Source organism: Canis lupus, chromosome 1 (assembly GCF_011100685.1).
Source record: "Canis lupus familiaris isolate Mischka breed German Shepherd chromosome 1, alternate assembly UU_Cfam_GSD_1.0, whole genome shotgun sequence".
NCBI lineage: Eukaryota > Metazoa > Chordata > Mammalia > Carnivora > Canidae > Canis > Canis lupus.
Genome location: NC_049222.1, coordinates 116,458,944 through 116,473,557, shown reverse-complemented (window position 1 = coordinate 116,473,557; position 14,614 = coordinate 116,458,944). Strand labels below are relative to the sequence as shown.

The 14,614-nt window shown below is 36.7% G+C and overlaps 1 pseudogene; it reads right to left on the bottom strand.

Annotated features, from left to right (window-relative positions):
• Positions 1-7,278: 7,278 nt before the first annotated feature.
• LOC100684151 lies at positions 7,279-7,864 on the bottom strand (annotated as a pseudogene).
• Positions 7,865-14,614: the final 6,750 nt, after the last annotated feature.

Here is a 14,614-nt window from a genome sequence, read left to right as displayed (position 1 = left end):
CTGTATTTCTCAGTCTGTATTCTACTTTTTGGAAGTGTCTTCACTATTTGTCTATCTAATTTATTTTGGTTTCTATTTCTCATTGATATAGCCTCATGGATTTGTATTCTTTGCCAAGGTTATAATTAATTAATTATTTTAGTGCTTAAACCATCTAAGGTTTGGCAAGTCAGAGCCCCTGAAAGCTAGCTCTAGGTCTTTCTGACATGCAGACATAATTTTTAAGTACTCGCTTACTTTTTGGTATAAAAAGATGCTCAAAGATCTTTTTCCTTTTTAAAAACCTTTTCAAATATTTTTGGGAAATGTATTGTGTTTATTTTTCAGGGTTGTGAAAGAGAATCTTTTCTATGCTTCTTTCCTAGCTTCCATTGACTTGCTGGCAATCTTTGTCTTTTCCTGCATCATGCTGACCTTTGCCTTCATCTTTAGATGTTCTCTGTGTGTATGTTTCCAAATTCCCTTTTCAAGAACACTAGTCATATTATATTAGGGGCTCATCCTACTCCAGTATGATCTCATCTTAATTTAACTAATTTCCACATAAGGCCACATTCTGAAGTAGGGGGTGCTGCTGGTGGTAGTGGTAAGGACATCAATAGATGAATTTGTAGTGAACGCTATTCATCCATAACATTTTCATACATATAAAAATTTCAAAACCAAATTGCATAGTCTGAGTAATAATACAGTGAAGATCTATCTTACTACTATGTATTTTAAGAAATAGAACATTGCAAGTGCCTTCAAGGCCCCTTATGTGCCCAATTACACTGTTGTTTCTTCACTATAGGGTTTGAAATAAGATTAGCTATAGTATACATCTTGGTATCTAGTCATGCAAGTTCTCACATCCTTGCTTTTTGTTAGAACTATGAGTTATGATCCACTGGTGATAAACAGGTAGACTTATAAGTTTTAAAATGATCACCAATATGGGGTACCTGAGTGGCTCAGTCAGTTAAACATCTTTCTTTGACTCAGGTCATGATCTCAGGGTCCTGAGATTAAGCCCCATGTGAGGCTCCCTGCTCAGCAGGGAGTCAGCTTCTCCCTCTGCCCCTTCCCCTGCTCTCTCTGAAACAAATAAATAAAATCTAAATAAATAAATAAATAAATAAATAAATAAATAAATAAATAAATAAAATGATCATCAATAGTTCTACTCTGCCGAAATTGATTATAAAACTAAAATCATATTTAATTTGCTTTTGGTAGTTTGAGGTTTCTTTTAATTTTGTTTTATTATTATATAGAATATTTCCAAGATTATAATGGCAAATCCATAAAATAGGGTATATTCAGGGAAGTCTAGCTTTTTTTAATAAAGATTTCATTTATTCATGAGAGACACATAGACAGAGGTAGAGACATAGGCAGAAGGACAAGCAGGCTCCCTGCAGGGATCTTGATGCAGGACTCAATCCCAGGATACCAGGATCATGACCTGAGCTGAAGGCAAATGCTCAACCACTGAGCCATCCAGATGCTCTGAGAAATCTAGCTTCTATCCCAGTTTGTTCAATATTTTTCTCCATTTCACTCTCCCTCTCCCCAATGGGTTTGCTCTCCCATTTTTTTCCTAAATAAAAGCAATTGGGTATATCTTCTAAACTTACCTTTCTTATTTTCATAGCAGCATACTATATACAATTTAGTCCACCTTCCTTTTTTCACTTAACAATATATCCAGGAGATAATTTCAGGAAGGTATAAAGATTTTCATAATTCCTTTTTATAGTTGGAAAATATATTCCACTTAGTAGATGAACCATAGTTTTTTCAACCAGTTACCTGTAGATAGTTGGGTTGGTTCCAGACATTGCTATTATAAAATTGTGCGTCACTGAAGGGCATTGTGAGTAAATCTTTAAAAAAGTATGTCAGTATACCTTTAGAGTTGAGTCATGTCACTCAGATTGCTAGTTTATAAAAGGATAAGTAAATATGCAATTTGGTTGGGTATTACTGTATGCTCCTCTACAGTGGGTGCGCCATTTTGTCATCCAGCTAATAATGAATGAGAGAGGCTTTTTCTCCTTAGCTTCCTAAAAGAATATGTTGCCAAACCATTAGATTTTTGCCATTCTGACAGTTGAAAAATGTTACCTCTTTGTAGTTTTAATTTGTTTCAAAATTTGGAAACTGTTCACTTAAAGTTTCCTAATCACCTTATTATCCAGTATGACTTCCCATCAATTCATGTGCTTTGTGCATCTATCAAATTCCCCCAGTATATTTGATCACTGTATAAATCATTTACATCTCATATATATTAGTTTCAACTTAATTCCCCTATTTATACTATAAAAGTTTCATTTCTAACAGGGGAAAAAAAGTGAATATTTCTATTATGCTTTTTTTCAGACCATGAATCTCATTGTAAAACCAAAGAATTATTTCCAAAGAAGGAAGTTTATGAAATAGAATCACCCCAGTGGTTTATACTGGGAAGTCTTACAAAACATGGACTTAAGAGTACCTGTTATAGAAATGACTGGGAATGTAAAAGAAAGATTGACAAAAAACAAGGATCTCATGAGAAAAGTTTTAATCAAATTATTTTCAACTGTGAAAATACATACACTTTAGGTCAGCACACATCACATACTCCATATCAAAAAGGTTTTCTTGAAGAGAAAGCCTGCAAATGCAAGAACTAAGAGAAAGCTTTTGTGTGTGACTTGCAACTAACTCTACATCAGAGAATTGATACTGTCAAGAAGTTCAGGAACCATAAGAAATGTGGGAAGGCTATTAGTGGAGGATGAAAACATACTCAGCATCAGATCATGTTTACTGGTGCAAACTGTGAACATAGGAATATGATAGGTCTTAGACTGTGCACATCAGAGCATTCATACTGAAGAAAAAAATCTATGAGGGTAAAAAACATGGAAAAGCTTTTGGTACTGCTTTTTTGGTACTGGTTCAATATTTCTATCATCAGGGAATTTACCCATGTGAGAAACTTTGTCTAGTTAAGGTAGGATGGTTTTTTATCATTCTTCAGACCTCACTTATCATCAGAAACTTCATGCCAGTGAGAAACCTTATCAGTGTATGCTATGTAGAAAAGCCTTTAGTAGTAAATCAGCCATTACTCAGCATCAAAGAATTCACACTGGTGAGAAACCATATATATGTAATGAGTGTGTAAAAGCCTTTCATAGCAGTTCAATATCTATAGAATATCAGAGAATTCACACTGGTGAGAAACCTTATATATGTAAAGAATGTGACAAAGCCTTTCACTATTCCTCAGATCCTAAAAGGCATCAGAGAATCCATATTGGTGAAAAGCCTTATGAAGGTAAAAAATGTAGCAAGGCCTTTAATAATGCATCCTATTTTTTTTTTATAATCATAGAATTCATACTGGTGAGAAACCCTATGGATGTAAAATTTGTGCTAAGGCATTTTTAAGTAGCTCACCCCTTAACCTACATCAGAAAGTTCATACTGGTGAAAAACCCTATGTATGTAGAGTGTGGAAAGGCCTTTTGTAGTAGTTCAAAACTTATATTTATTTATGATAGTCACATAGAGAGAGAGAGAGGCAGAGACATAGGCAGAGGGAGAAGCTGGCTCCATGCACCGGGAGCCCGACATGGGATTCGATCCCGGGTCTCCAGGATCGTGCCCTGGGCCAAAGGCAGGCGCTAAACCGCTGTGCCACCCAGGGATCCCCTGGGGGATGTTTGTTTATTTATTTATTTATTTATTTATTTATTTATTTATTTTTTATTTTATTTTTATTTTTTTTGGGGGGGGGATGTTTTTTAAAGATATTTTATTTATTTATTTATTCATGAGAGACACAGAGAGAGAGGCAGAGACATGGCAGAGAGAGAAGCAGGCTCCATGCTGGGAGCCTGGTGTAGGATTTGATCCGGAGACTTCGGGATCACGCCCTGGGGCTAAAGGCAGCTGCTCAACCACTGAGCCACCCAGGCATCCCAACACTGGGGAATTCATATGGGTGAGAAACCCTATGAGTGTAAAGAAAGTGGGAAAATCTTTAGTAGCTCTGCCATTACTGACAGCAGAGGATTCATACTGGTGAGAAACCCTTTGAATGTAAGGAATGTAGAAAGGCCTTTCATTGTTCCTCAGACCTTTCTCAACATCGGAGAATTCATAATGGTGAGAAACTTTATGGATATGAATACAAAGAATGCGGGACGGTTTTTGTGGGTAGTTAAAATCTTAGCATCAGAAAGGTCATGCTGGTAAGAAGCTCTGAAAATTATCTGTGGGAATGGCATTATGGATTTCACCTAATTTGAGATAGAACCTCATTAGATCCTGTAATTAATATGAAGAGCCTTTTACTTGCTTTTCACTATCAAAGTTGCCTAAAGGATATATAGTAGATATCAGAATACCATCAACAGTTCACTCCTTACTTAGGAATTTATAACTGTGAATGAAGAAAATCAAAACTAGGGCACCTGGGTGGCTCAGTGGTTGAGCCTCTGCCTTTGGCTCAGATTGTGATCCTGAGGTCCTGAGATCGAGTCCTGCATTGGGCTCCCCACGGGGAGCCTGCTTTTCCCTCTGCCTATGTCTCTGCCTCTTTCTCTATGTCTCTCATGAATAAATAAATAAAATCTTAAAAAAAAAGAAAAGCTTCCATGCTTGTCAACCTTAAATATCAGAGAATTTAAGGAGTAGTCCTAGAATTTCATTTTACTTTTTGTAATTTACCTCTAGATATTTTTGTCTTATGTATATTTACTGGTCATTAAAATTGTTAATTCTGATGGCTTTTTTTTCTCCAAGATTTTGAACCTATCACTACTTATTCTTTCCAGTTGCTTTTCCTACCGCTTTGGTAATATATTTTAATTTATATAAGCATTTTTTTATATAAGCTTTTTTTATTTTATAAGGTTAAGTTTCAGGATAACAATTTAAATATCATTCATATGTATATGTTTATATATATATACATATATATTTATATATCTGTAATTATACCTGTACCTTCTTTGTTATTTTTACTTTGTTTATATCTTTTTGTTTGTTTGTTTTAACTTTTTATTAAAATGCTTAGATACAGATTGATTTTCTTTTGTAAATGACTGTTTTAACTTTTCCTGAAATAGGACATATATGCACTCTGATAAAACAGAATGAAGTCTCAATTTTGGGGAATTCCTGTACAAAGCTCTGATCCTCACTGTTAAGAGCCAAGCTCCTCACAGTAGCTTCTTTTGCTATCTTATTATAGGAACAGTGTTTTCTGTGGAGCAAGAAATAGATGAATGCCAACTGACTTTTCAATCCCCTCTTTCTCCAGTGGTCAATATAAACCACTTTCACAAAGAGCTGAGTTGTGTAGAATCCACAGTTTTCTAGCTTGCTGCAAAGTGATTAGGGACAAATAGGAAAAAAAGGAAAACAAGAAAACTAGCACTGCAATCATACTTCTCATGTCTCTGGATAAAGAAGTATGGGTTACCTTTAGCCAAAGGAATTAAAAGTATGCAAGGTAACTACCTAGTTCATTCACCATTAGCTAGATTTGTTCATTTAAGGCTTTCACCTCTTTCCAAACCCACAATTTTGTTTTATTCCAGCTATGCCTGCTAATAAAGAAAAGGCAAGCTCTCTCCAGATTTATCCTTTACTGAGCCTCTGCATTTGGTACCTGGCAGTGAGGAAGTATGCTTTTCTAATAGGTCAGTGCTGAAGACTAACAATGAGAAATCCATTAAAGAACAATACTCTCACCTCTGGAATATGTTATCCACACTTTCCTTACCCTCACATTAGACACAAGAATACACTGAATTTAGTTCAGTCTTTTGCAAATAAACATCATCATCACAATTTTGTTTTGAGGAAACTACTTTTAATCTCTCATTAAAGAAAAATGAAGATATCTACTCATCTTAAGAAAGATCTAATATTGGTCAAGATCATGAAAATCCAATTTTACATGTGGCACCAAGAAAAAGGAATGCTATAAAAATTATCTTCATCACACTACTGGGCATGCTGAGGCTTTTTATACTGAGCTCTTACAAGTGATGCTGGCTCAAAAGGAATAGCACTACACAAAGCTCTTAGAGTTTCCCCAGCTTACTTCTGGAATGGAGAAAGGCAATTTCATACCAAAACAAAACAAAACAAAACAAAAACAAAAAAAACACAAGGTAACCAATAAAAAGAGCTCATGAACAATCCCACAAAGAGACCAAATCCTGCAAGTGAGAATTTTAAAGCCCACTAAGTAGTGCTCACTTCAGCAGCACATATAATAAAGCCCACTAAATAAATCTTTCCTGGATCCAAACAAATGCTACAAATACCAGATTTTTAGGTTCTCAACTCACAGAATTAAAAGCCTGTTGGCTGTTAATTGTCCTGTGGGACTCACCTATTCAAAAAATTTTCCCCTAGAATCTGTGCAAAAGTAACAGACACACACCTGCAGTGTAGGACAACATGGGAGGTGTTCTCTTTCATGAGGCAAGAGTTATTTTTTTATGAAACTGAAAATGAAAAAGGTGCTATGGAGAGAAACAAAGTTTCCCAACAGTATAAAAGCAAAGAATGGCTGAAATTTGTAACTTTAGAAACAAAAATAATAAAATAACCCCTCTCTAAAGAAGTCCTCCACAGTGAACAATCTGCTCTACATACCACAATGAGGAATAATCCTGGCTTCCATGGTGGAAACCTGCTACAAGTGCCAGGCCAGGCCCTACCCTTCCTGACTCCTCAGTGCACAAGGTGAGGCCACCTACTGCCCTGCAGCCAGACACAGGGAGCTTCTCTCACTGACCTGCTAACGCAACATTGGAGTTCTGGCCTCCAATGTGTTTCTGTGCAGAATTTTATGAAGTATCTAAATGCCATTCACTAGATCCAAAAAAAAAAAAGAATAGAAAACTCTGGACCAAGGAAATTTTTAACTCAAAAAGTTAGGAGGGACACCAATAACATTAACAACACTTTTCTTAAAAAGTAGAATCACTTTCTTTTGAAATCAACCACAGTGGTGAGATGTGTTTTTCTTTTCAGGTGCCCAATGATGGCACACACCTTTACTCAGTAAATCCTACTGGCACGTGGGGCAGCATCACCTCCCAACAGTGTGGAGAAGAGCACGTGTCACCACTGGGCAATGAGAGAGCTGACAGAGATTCTTGGCTTCTCAACGCCTGACATGGTTGAGCTTTCCTTGTTCTATTAGAAAAGTTCATGAGGAAGCTATGAATAGGATCAGTCCAGAGAAGGAAAACTTTTATTTTCACTGTCCAAACATCAGTCAATATACTGGGAAAGCCCTGGAAGCCCTCACTCTAGCCTTGCCTCTTGAGCACACTGCATACGAACACTTCCATGGGGCACGCATTCAGCTCCTTCAGGGTCATGTTTACCTTTTCTGTGGTCTGTCCATAAAGCCCAAATATCTCCCAGAGTTTTTCTTCACTGATTGCGTCTATCTTGTTACCCAAGATCAGGATTGGCACATTGGATATTGTCTCATCAGTCATTAGAGCATTTAGCTCAACTTTGGATACCACGAGGTGAGGATGATCTACACAGTCCACCAGAAAGACAATCCCATTAATTGCTGGGAGGTAATTTTTCCAAACCCGGCGCGCTTGCCCGGCCCACCAAGCTCAAAAGTTGTAAAAGTCATTCCAGCAATTGTCAGCTCTTCTGATGTCAGATGTAATGTCGGAACATTTTGGCCCAGTCGGTCATCTTTGGACATGTGTAGAAGAGTGGTTTTGCCTGCATTGTCCAAACCTAAAAATACAAGTTTTCCAGATTTCTTGTAGAGTCCTAGGAACTGGAGCACACCGCTGAAGCCATTGTATATCCACTCAAAGATGAAAGGCATTATTAATGGTTACTATGGCCAAGGGGGTGCTTCCCCGGCGGTGGTGGGTGGCTTCAACTACTTTTTTTATATCAACACAAATAGAGCTATATTCCTTTTTGAAGAGAGTTCCTCTTAATATTAACATTTTGTTGTATTTTTTTTTTAATTTCAGAAAGCACAAAAGAAACCCACTCTCAAAATTGTCAAACTAAATCCTTTCAGAAAATTTTAAAAGAAACTCCATGTTATAAATTATCTTTTCTATGGTAGAGTATATCATGAATAGTTTTCCAAGTCATTAACTATTATATCATTATCCTTTTTTTTTATATCATTATCCTAATTTAATAGAGTTAATATTGGGACACCTGGGTGGCTCAGTGGTTGAGCCTCTGCCTTTGGCTTACGGCATGATCCCAGAGTCCCAGGATGGAATCTCACATCAAGCTCCCTGCATGGAGCCTGCTTCTCCCTCTGCCTATGTCTCTGCTTCTCTCTCTCTGTGTCTCTCATGAATAAATAAAATCTTAAAAAAAATAGAGTTAGTATTCATCTGTATGGCTCTACTATTATTTTATTAATATATTGATAAAATGTTTTTCTTCTAAATTTTGCCTTTAAAAACAATGCTCCTTTCAACATCCTGTTTGCATTTTGTAAGCTTGTTTCCTTTTCTTACTTTTTATTTCTGAAATAATCTATGGATGTCTTATACTTACAAAATTTTAAACATTACAGATAAACTAAACTCCCCTTTGACTACTTCTCTTTCCCTAGTTTCTCTAAATTTACCACTGTTGGCAGTTTCATTCAAGAGCCTTTTAAAATGCAATTACACCCACACACATTATACATATAATGTATATATGCATATACATGTATAATGAATTACATACATTATATGTATATACATGTATAATATGAATGTATATATTCAGTGGAAACATAATATTTCTTTCAATCTTAAGTATTTCACTTCAAATATAGCAAATTGGAGGTGACTAATATAACTCATTGGTGTATAATGAGGAAGAAATGAGTTATGAATGCATGATATAACTAGTGAATTGTTTAGTAAACATTAGTATTTTCATCTATTTTATTTATGGATTGGTATTTAAACATGATGCATTTACCCAATAACAGACATCCCATATTGGAAAAAAACTTAAAGCCAAAATAGATGTTAAGATATAGTAAGCTCATCCTACAGAACTCAATCTTTATGCTGATCGTACATTCCTACCAGAGACAAAGTGTATATAAATGTGTATGGGGTAGTTGAGATCACAACTGTTACAGCATAATGAGAAGAGGTTTATTACAAAAAGTATAATATAGAACATATCTGACTGACAAGAGAACACATTGGGTAGCAAAAATATCTGAATACTGATTCAATTCTCATCTAAGTTACCCTTTTATTAAGTGTGAAATCAACACAGATTACAATTTCTCTAGGAATAAATAACAGTGGGCATTATGTGTGGAAAGTGGTGCCTGACCAAACTACGTGGGGGAAAATTCAGAGCTCTACATTCATGCAGGCATTAGAACACTGGAAACTTTTAAGGTAATTATATAGTTTCAAGAAAGTAAGAAAAACCACAGGGATATCTAAAGACAGGGAATGCATTTGTAAAAATAACTGAAATAAAGGTTCTCCTACTATTCATAAGTAGAGTGTTCCTATGAAATCTTTTGTAAGCTGAAATGCTGTAAATCATAGAGTATCCCCTGCTTCCCAGACATTCTCCTTATGCCACTTTGCTTTTAGAAAAGACCTACGTTAGTATGGTAACAGCTTTTTTGTAAAGCTTTTTTTTTTTTTTAATTTTTATTTCTGTTACCAAAAACAGGTGCTAAGGTAGGCCTTTTGTTTTCGTTTTAAGATTTTATTTGATAGAGAAAGCGCGCACACAAGCAGGAGGTGTGGCAGGCAGAGGGAGAGGGAGAAGCAGACTCCCCACTGAGGGAGCCCAACATGGGGCTCAATCCCAGGACCCTGGGATCATGACCTGAGCTGAAAGCAGACACATAACTGACTGAGCCACCCAGGTGCCCAACGTGGGTCTTTTGTAAAAGTGAGATGGTGTAATGCAAACTTTTGGTAAGTGGGGGATACTTGTAATGAATAGTTTAAATGGATGAACACAAATGGTGTGGTTTTTTTTTTTTTAAGATTTATTTATTTATTATTTGCAAGAGAGTGTGTGCAGAGAGGTGGGGTAGGGGGAAAGGGGAGAGGGGGAGAGAGTCCCAAATAGACTCCAACACAGGGCTCCATCCACAAATTGAGATTACCACCTGCGCTGAAAACAAGAGATTTGGCAAAAAAAGGGATAAGCATTATGACTGAGAAATTGATGTTACTACAAATCAGAGATTTTGTAATATGTACTCTTTTTGCTAATAATTTCACAAAAGTAAAATGCATAATGTTCTTCAAAAACAAATCTCCAGAACTCAGGCAAGAGAAATATAAACATTCAATAGGCAAATAAAAGCTAACTAAATAACTTACACATAGCTAAAGAAACCACCTGATCTTTAAGTTTTTATTTAAATTCCAGTTAGCACAGTGTAATACTAGTTTCATGTGTACAATTTAGTGAGTTGACACAACACCCAGTGCTCATCACAAGTGCCCTCTTTAATCCCCATCTCCTATTTAACCCCACCTCCTCTGGTAATCATCATTATTCTCTATAATTGAGTCTGTTTCTTAGTTTTCCTCTCTCTTTCCCCCATGCTTGTTTGTTTTGTTTTGTAAACTTTGCATATGAGTGAAATCTTATGGTACTTGTCTTTCTTTGACATTTCACTTAGCATCATACTCTCTAGCTCCATCCTCATCATTGCAAATGGCAAGATTTCATTCTCTTTTGTGGCTGAGTCATATATGTATATATAATCCATTAATCAATCAATGGACACTTGGGCTTTTCCCATAATTTGGCTATTTAGATAATTCTGCTATAAACATAGGGGTGCATATATACCTTCAATTTATATTCTTTGGGTAAATACCTACTAGTGCAATTGCTTAATCATAGGGTAGTTGTATTTTTAGCTTTTTTAAAAAAAGATTTTGCTTATTTGAGAGATAGGTAGACAGCATGAGTGTAGGAGAGGGGCAAAAGGAGAGGGGAAAGTAGACTCCCTACTGAGCAGGCAGCCTGACAAGGGGCTTGATCCCAGGACCCTGGGATCGTGATCTGAGCTGAAGGCAGATGCTCAACTGACTGAGCCATCCAGGTGCTGGTCTTTTCAATTTTAACTATTTAACTAGGTATGTAGTAGATTAAATTTTAGTTTTAATTTGCATTTCTCTGAGAAGTACTGACTTTTAGCATCCTTTCCTATGCTATTTAAATATAGGGATCCCTGGGTGGCTCAGCAGTTTAGCGCCTGCCTTTGGCCCAGGGCACGATCCTGGAGACCCAGGATCGAGTCCCATGTCGGGCTTCCGGTGCATGGAGCCTGCTTCTCCCTCTGCCTATGTCTCTGCCTCTCTCTCTCTCTCTCTGTGTGACTATCATAAATAAAAAAAATAATAAAATAAAACATATTAAATATACTCTTTGGTGAAGTGTCTGTGCAAATTTGTTGCCCACTTTTATAGTGTTGCTTGTCACCTTTTTCTTATTGATTTGAAGGAGGGTTGTTTTTATATTTATAAGTCTATAATGTATTACAAATACTTTTTTCAAATCTGTGGTTTATCTTTTCACTCTCTACATTGTGCCTTTTGATGAATGATATTTCTTAATTTTAGTGAAGTCCTACCTTCTTTTTCTTCTATGGTTTTATAAACCATAAAAGGACATACTTATTATGACCTGTTTAATAAATCTTTTCTTTTCCCAACAACATGAAGATGTTTTTCTACATATATATTCTTTTAAAGTTATATAATCTTAATTTTTACAGCTAAGTGAAAATTTCACATCAGGCATTTTGTCAAAGAAAATCTTTTTTTTTTTTTTAAGATTTTGTTTATTCATGAGAGACACACAGAGAGAGAGAGAGAGCGAGAGAGAGAGAGAGAGAGAGGCAGAGACAGAGGGACAAGCAGGCTCCATGCAGGGAGCCCGATGTGAGACTCGATCCTGGATATCCAGGATCACACCCTGGGCTGAAGGCGGCCCTAAACTGCTGAGCCACCTGGGCTGCCCCTTTGTCAAAGAAAATCTTGCATTAATTTTGTGTACTATGTAAGATAAGGATAAATATTCTTCTTTATTTCCCCTTTGTGGATGTCTAATGGTTTCAGCACCATTTACTGAAAAGATGATACTTTTTCCAATGAATTGACACGGAATTTTTCTATAAAATGACTATCTTTTGTTTTTTTCTATTGCATTCTCTTTGTCTATGTTTTATTCTTGTACAAATACCATACTGTTCTGATTACCATAGCTGCATTAGGTAGAATTCTAAGAAGGCCCCCATGATTTACATTCCCTGCTATTACTCCTGTGATAATGTTATAATACCTGGTGAAAGAGATTTTGTGCATGTATTTAAAGTGACGAATCAGAGACCTTAAGATAGTTTATTTGGGCCCTTTAATCTAACATAAGCCCTTTAAAAACAATGTTTTCTCTGACTACCAGCAAAAAAAAAAAAAAAAAAAAAAAAGTCTGAGAGATGTGTTGTAGCTGGCCTGAAAGAAAGCAAACATACATATTGTGAATTGCCTGTGGGGGTCATTTGGAAAATATCTGAGAGTGGTCTCCAGCTGACAACCAGTAAGAAGGAAATAGGGACTTCAGTCTTGCACACAAGGAACTGAAATCTGCCAACAAGAATGAGCTTGGAAGTAGATTTTTCTCCAGATCCACCAAATGAGAACTCAGGCCAGCTAACATCTTGATTTAGCCAAAGGGGCCAGGTGACTGCAATGGGATATCCACGATTGCTGAGGAGTCAGTCCTAGGAGGAGTAGTCCTAGCTACAGCTAAGCAGTTCAATATTTTGATAATTTTTGTTTTGTTTTGTTTCAGCTCTATTCTGTGGGGTGGGAGTTGGGCAGAAAGCCCTATACTTCACCAGAACCTGGATGATGATGAGAAACTACCACAAAATAGTCTCCCAAGGTCTCACATAAAGAGGCAAGATGGTCTTGTAGCAGCTCCCTTTTTTTTTTTTTTTTTTGCAGCTCCTTAATAGTCTTCAATTCTCTCATATTTTGGAAGAATCTTAAGACATTCTGCCAAGACTCAAATAAGCTATATTTCAAGCCTTTGCCTTCATGGGTGCATGCAAGATGGCCATGTTGCCATAGTGTGCTATTCCCTACAACTCCACCCTCTGACCTTTTAGCATCCAGCTAAGAATTCTCAGGATTGCAGACTACCTCATGGACTACTCTAATTAGTTTTTACAGATAGGGGCTTTGACCAAATATGTTCCATTGTCTTAAGCAGCATAGTGATCACAAGTACAACTTCCAATCTGGAGCCAAGTCAACTAAATATGTCCCAGGTGCTATCAGGATCAACCTTAAGGAGCCATATTACTTTCTAAGGTGAAAATGGATTGCTCTGCTTTTCCTTATTCATTGATCCACTGTAGCAAGAAATGTTAGAAATTGCCCATGTATTGTTTGTACTGGCTAGCAGGGAGTCCAGGGTAATACAATGGTCATTACCACTCATCTTAGAGAGTTTAGAGCCATCAGTAGTCTGAAAGACAAGAGTCTGAGAATAGGTTAAAGAAAATAGGTTAAAGAAAATCGTATTAGTCATGAATTATAGTGTCCAGAATGTAGCCTTGTTCTGTCATCTTAAGCAGGAGCGCTTACGTTCTGAAGTCAGTAGTTGTTGGAAGGTTTATCACTTGTTGGTCAACAGTTAAGTTGAGATGATGATGGCAGTTTGGGATAAATTGGCCAGATGCCAGGCAGGGATAAGATCTGAGAGAGATCATGGGTCCCTACCTCTACCCAGACTTCAAAGGGTCTAAAGTGCTCTCTACCTAATAACAGTTGCTCCTTTTCTTCTGCAACCTTATGATTGCCCCCCACCACCACCAGTCTCTGCAGCAATCACTTTACTATCTTTCCAACCCCCACGTCTCACTGACATCATATGATATAACTGGTCCCTGGGTCCCTCTGAAGTTTCTTTCTATAACCTGGACCATCATAAAACCACTTCCACTCCCTGATACGTATGCCATGCCAACATTACCTTAGGAGTCATCCCCTCATATTCATGATCATTGTCATCAATATCCAAAATTGCCAAATCCAGCAAGGACAACCAGGAGACCAAAGAAGTACTAGGTTAGAGTTTCCCAATTTCCTGTTCTCCATGGGTAAGTGTGGGAGGAAAAAATGTAGAGTGAGAAGTTAATTATGTAGATTGGGTTTCTTACAGCCTGCTCGGCCTCTTGCTTCCTCTTCTTCATAACTGAACATTTTATTTATTTATTTATTTATTTATTTATTTATTTATTTATTTAAACTTCAATTAGCCAACATATAGTTAGTTCATTAACTATAGGGTATATTAGGGTATAATAGGGTATAGGGTATAGGGTTCATAAACATTATATATAAACAAAAGATAGCATTTTGGGGAAATTGCCACATTTAGAGCCCAAATTGCCTGTCTTAAGTGTGTGCTGCATTGGCATTGGGGCTTGGTTGTCCAATTTTGCTTTCCAATTTCTCTCAAGAGTCCATTCCATCTTTCTTTCTTTTTTTTTTTTTTTTTAAAGATTTTATTTATTTATTCATGATAGTCACAGAGAGAGAGA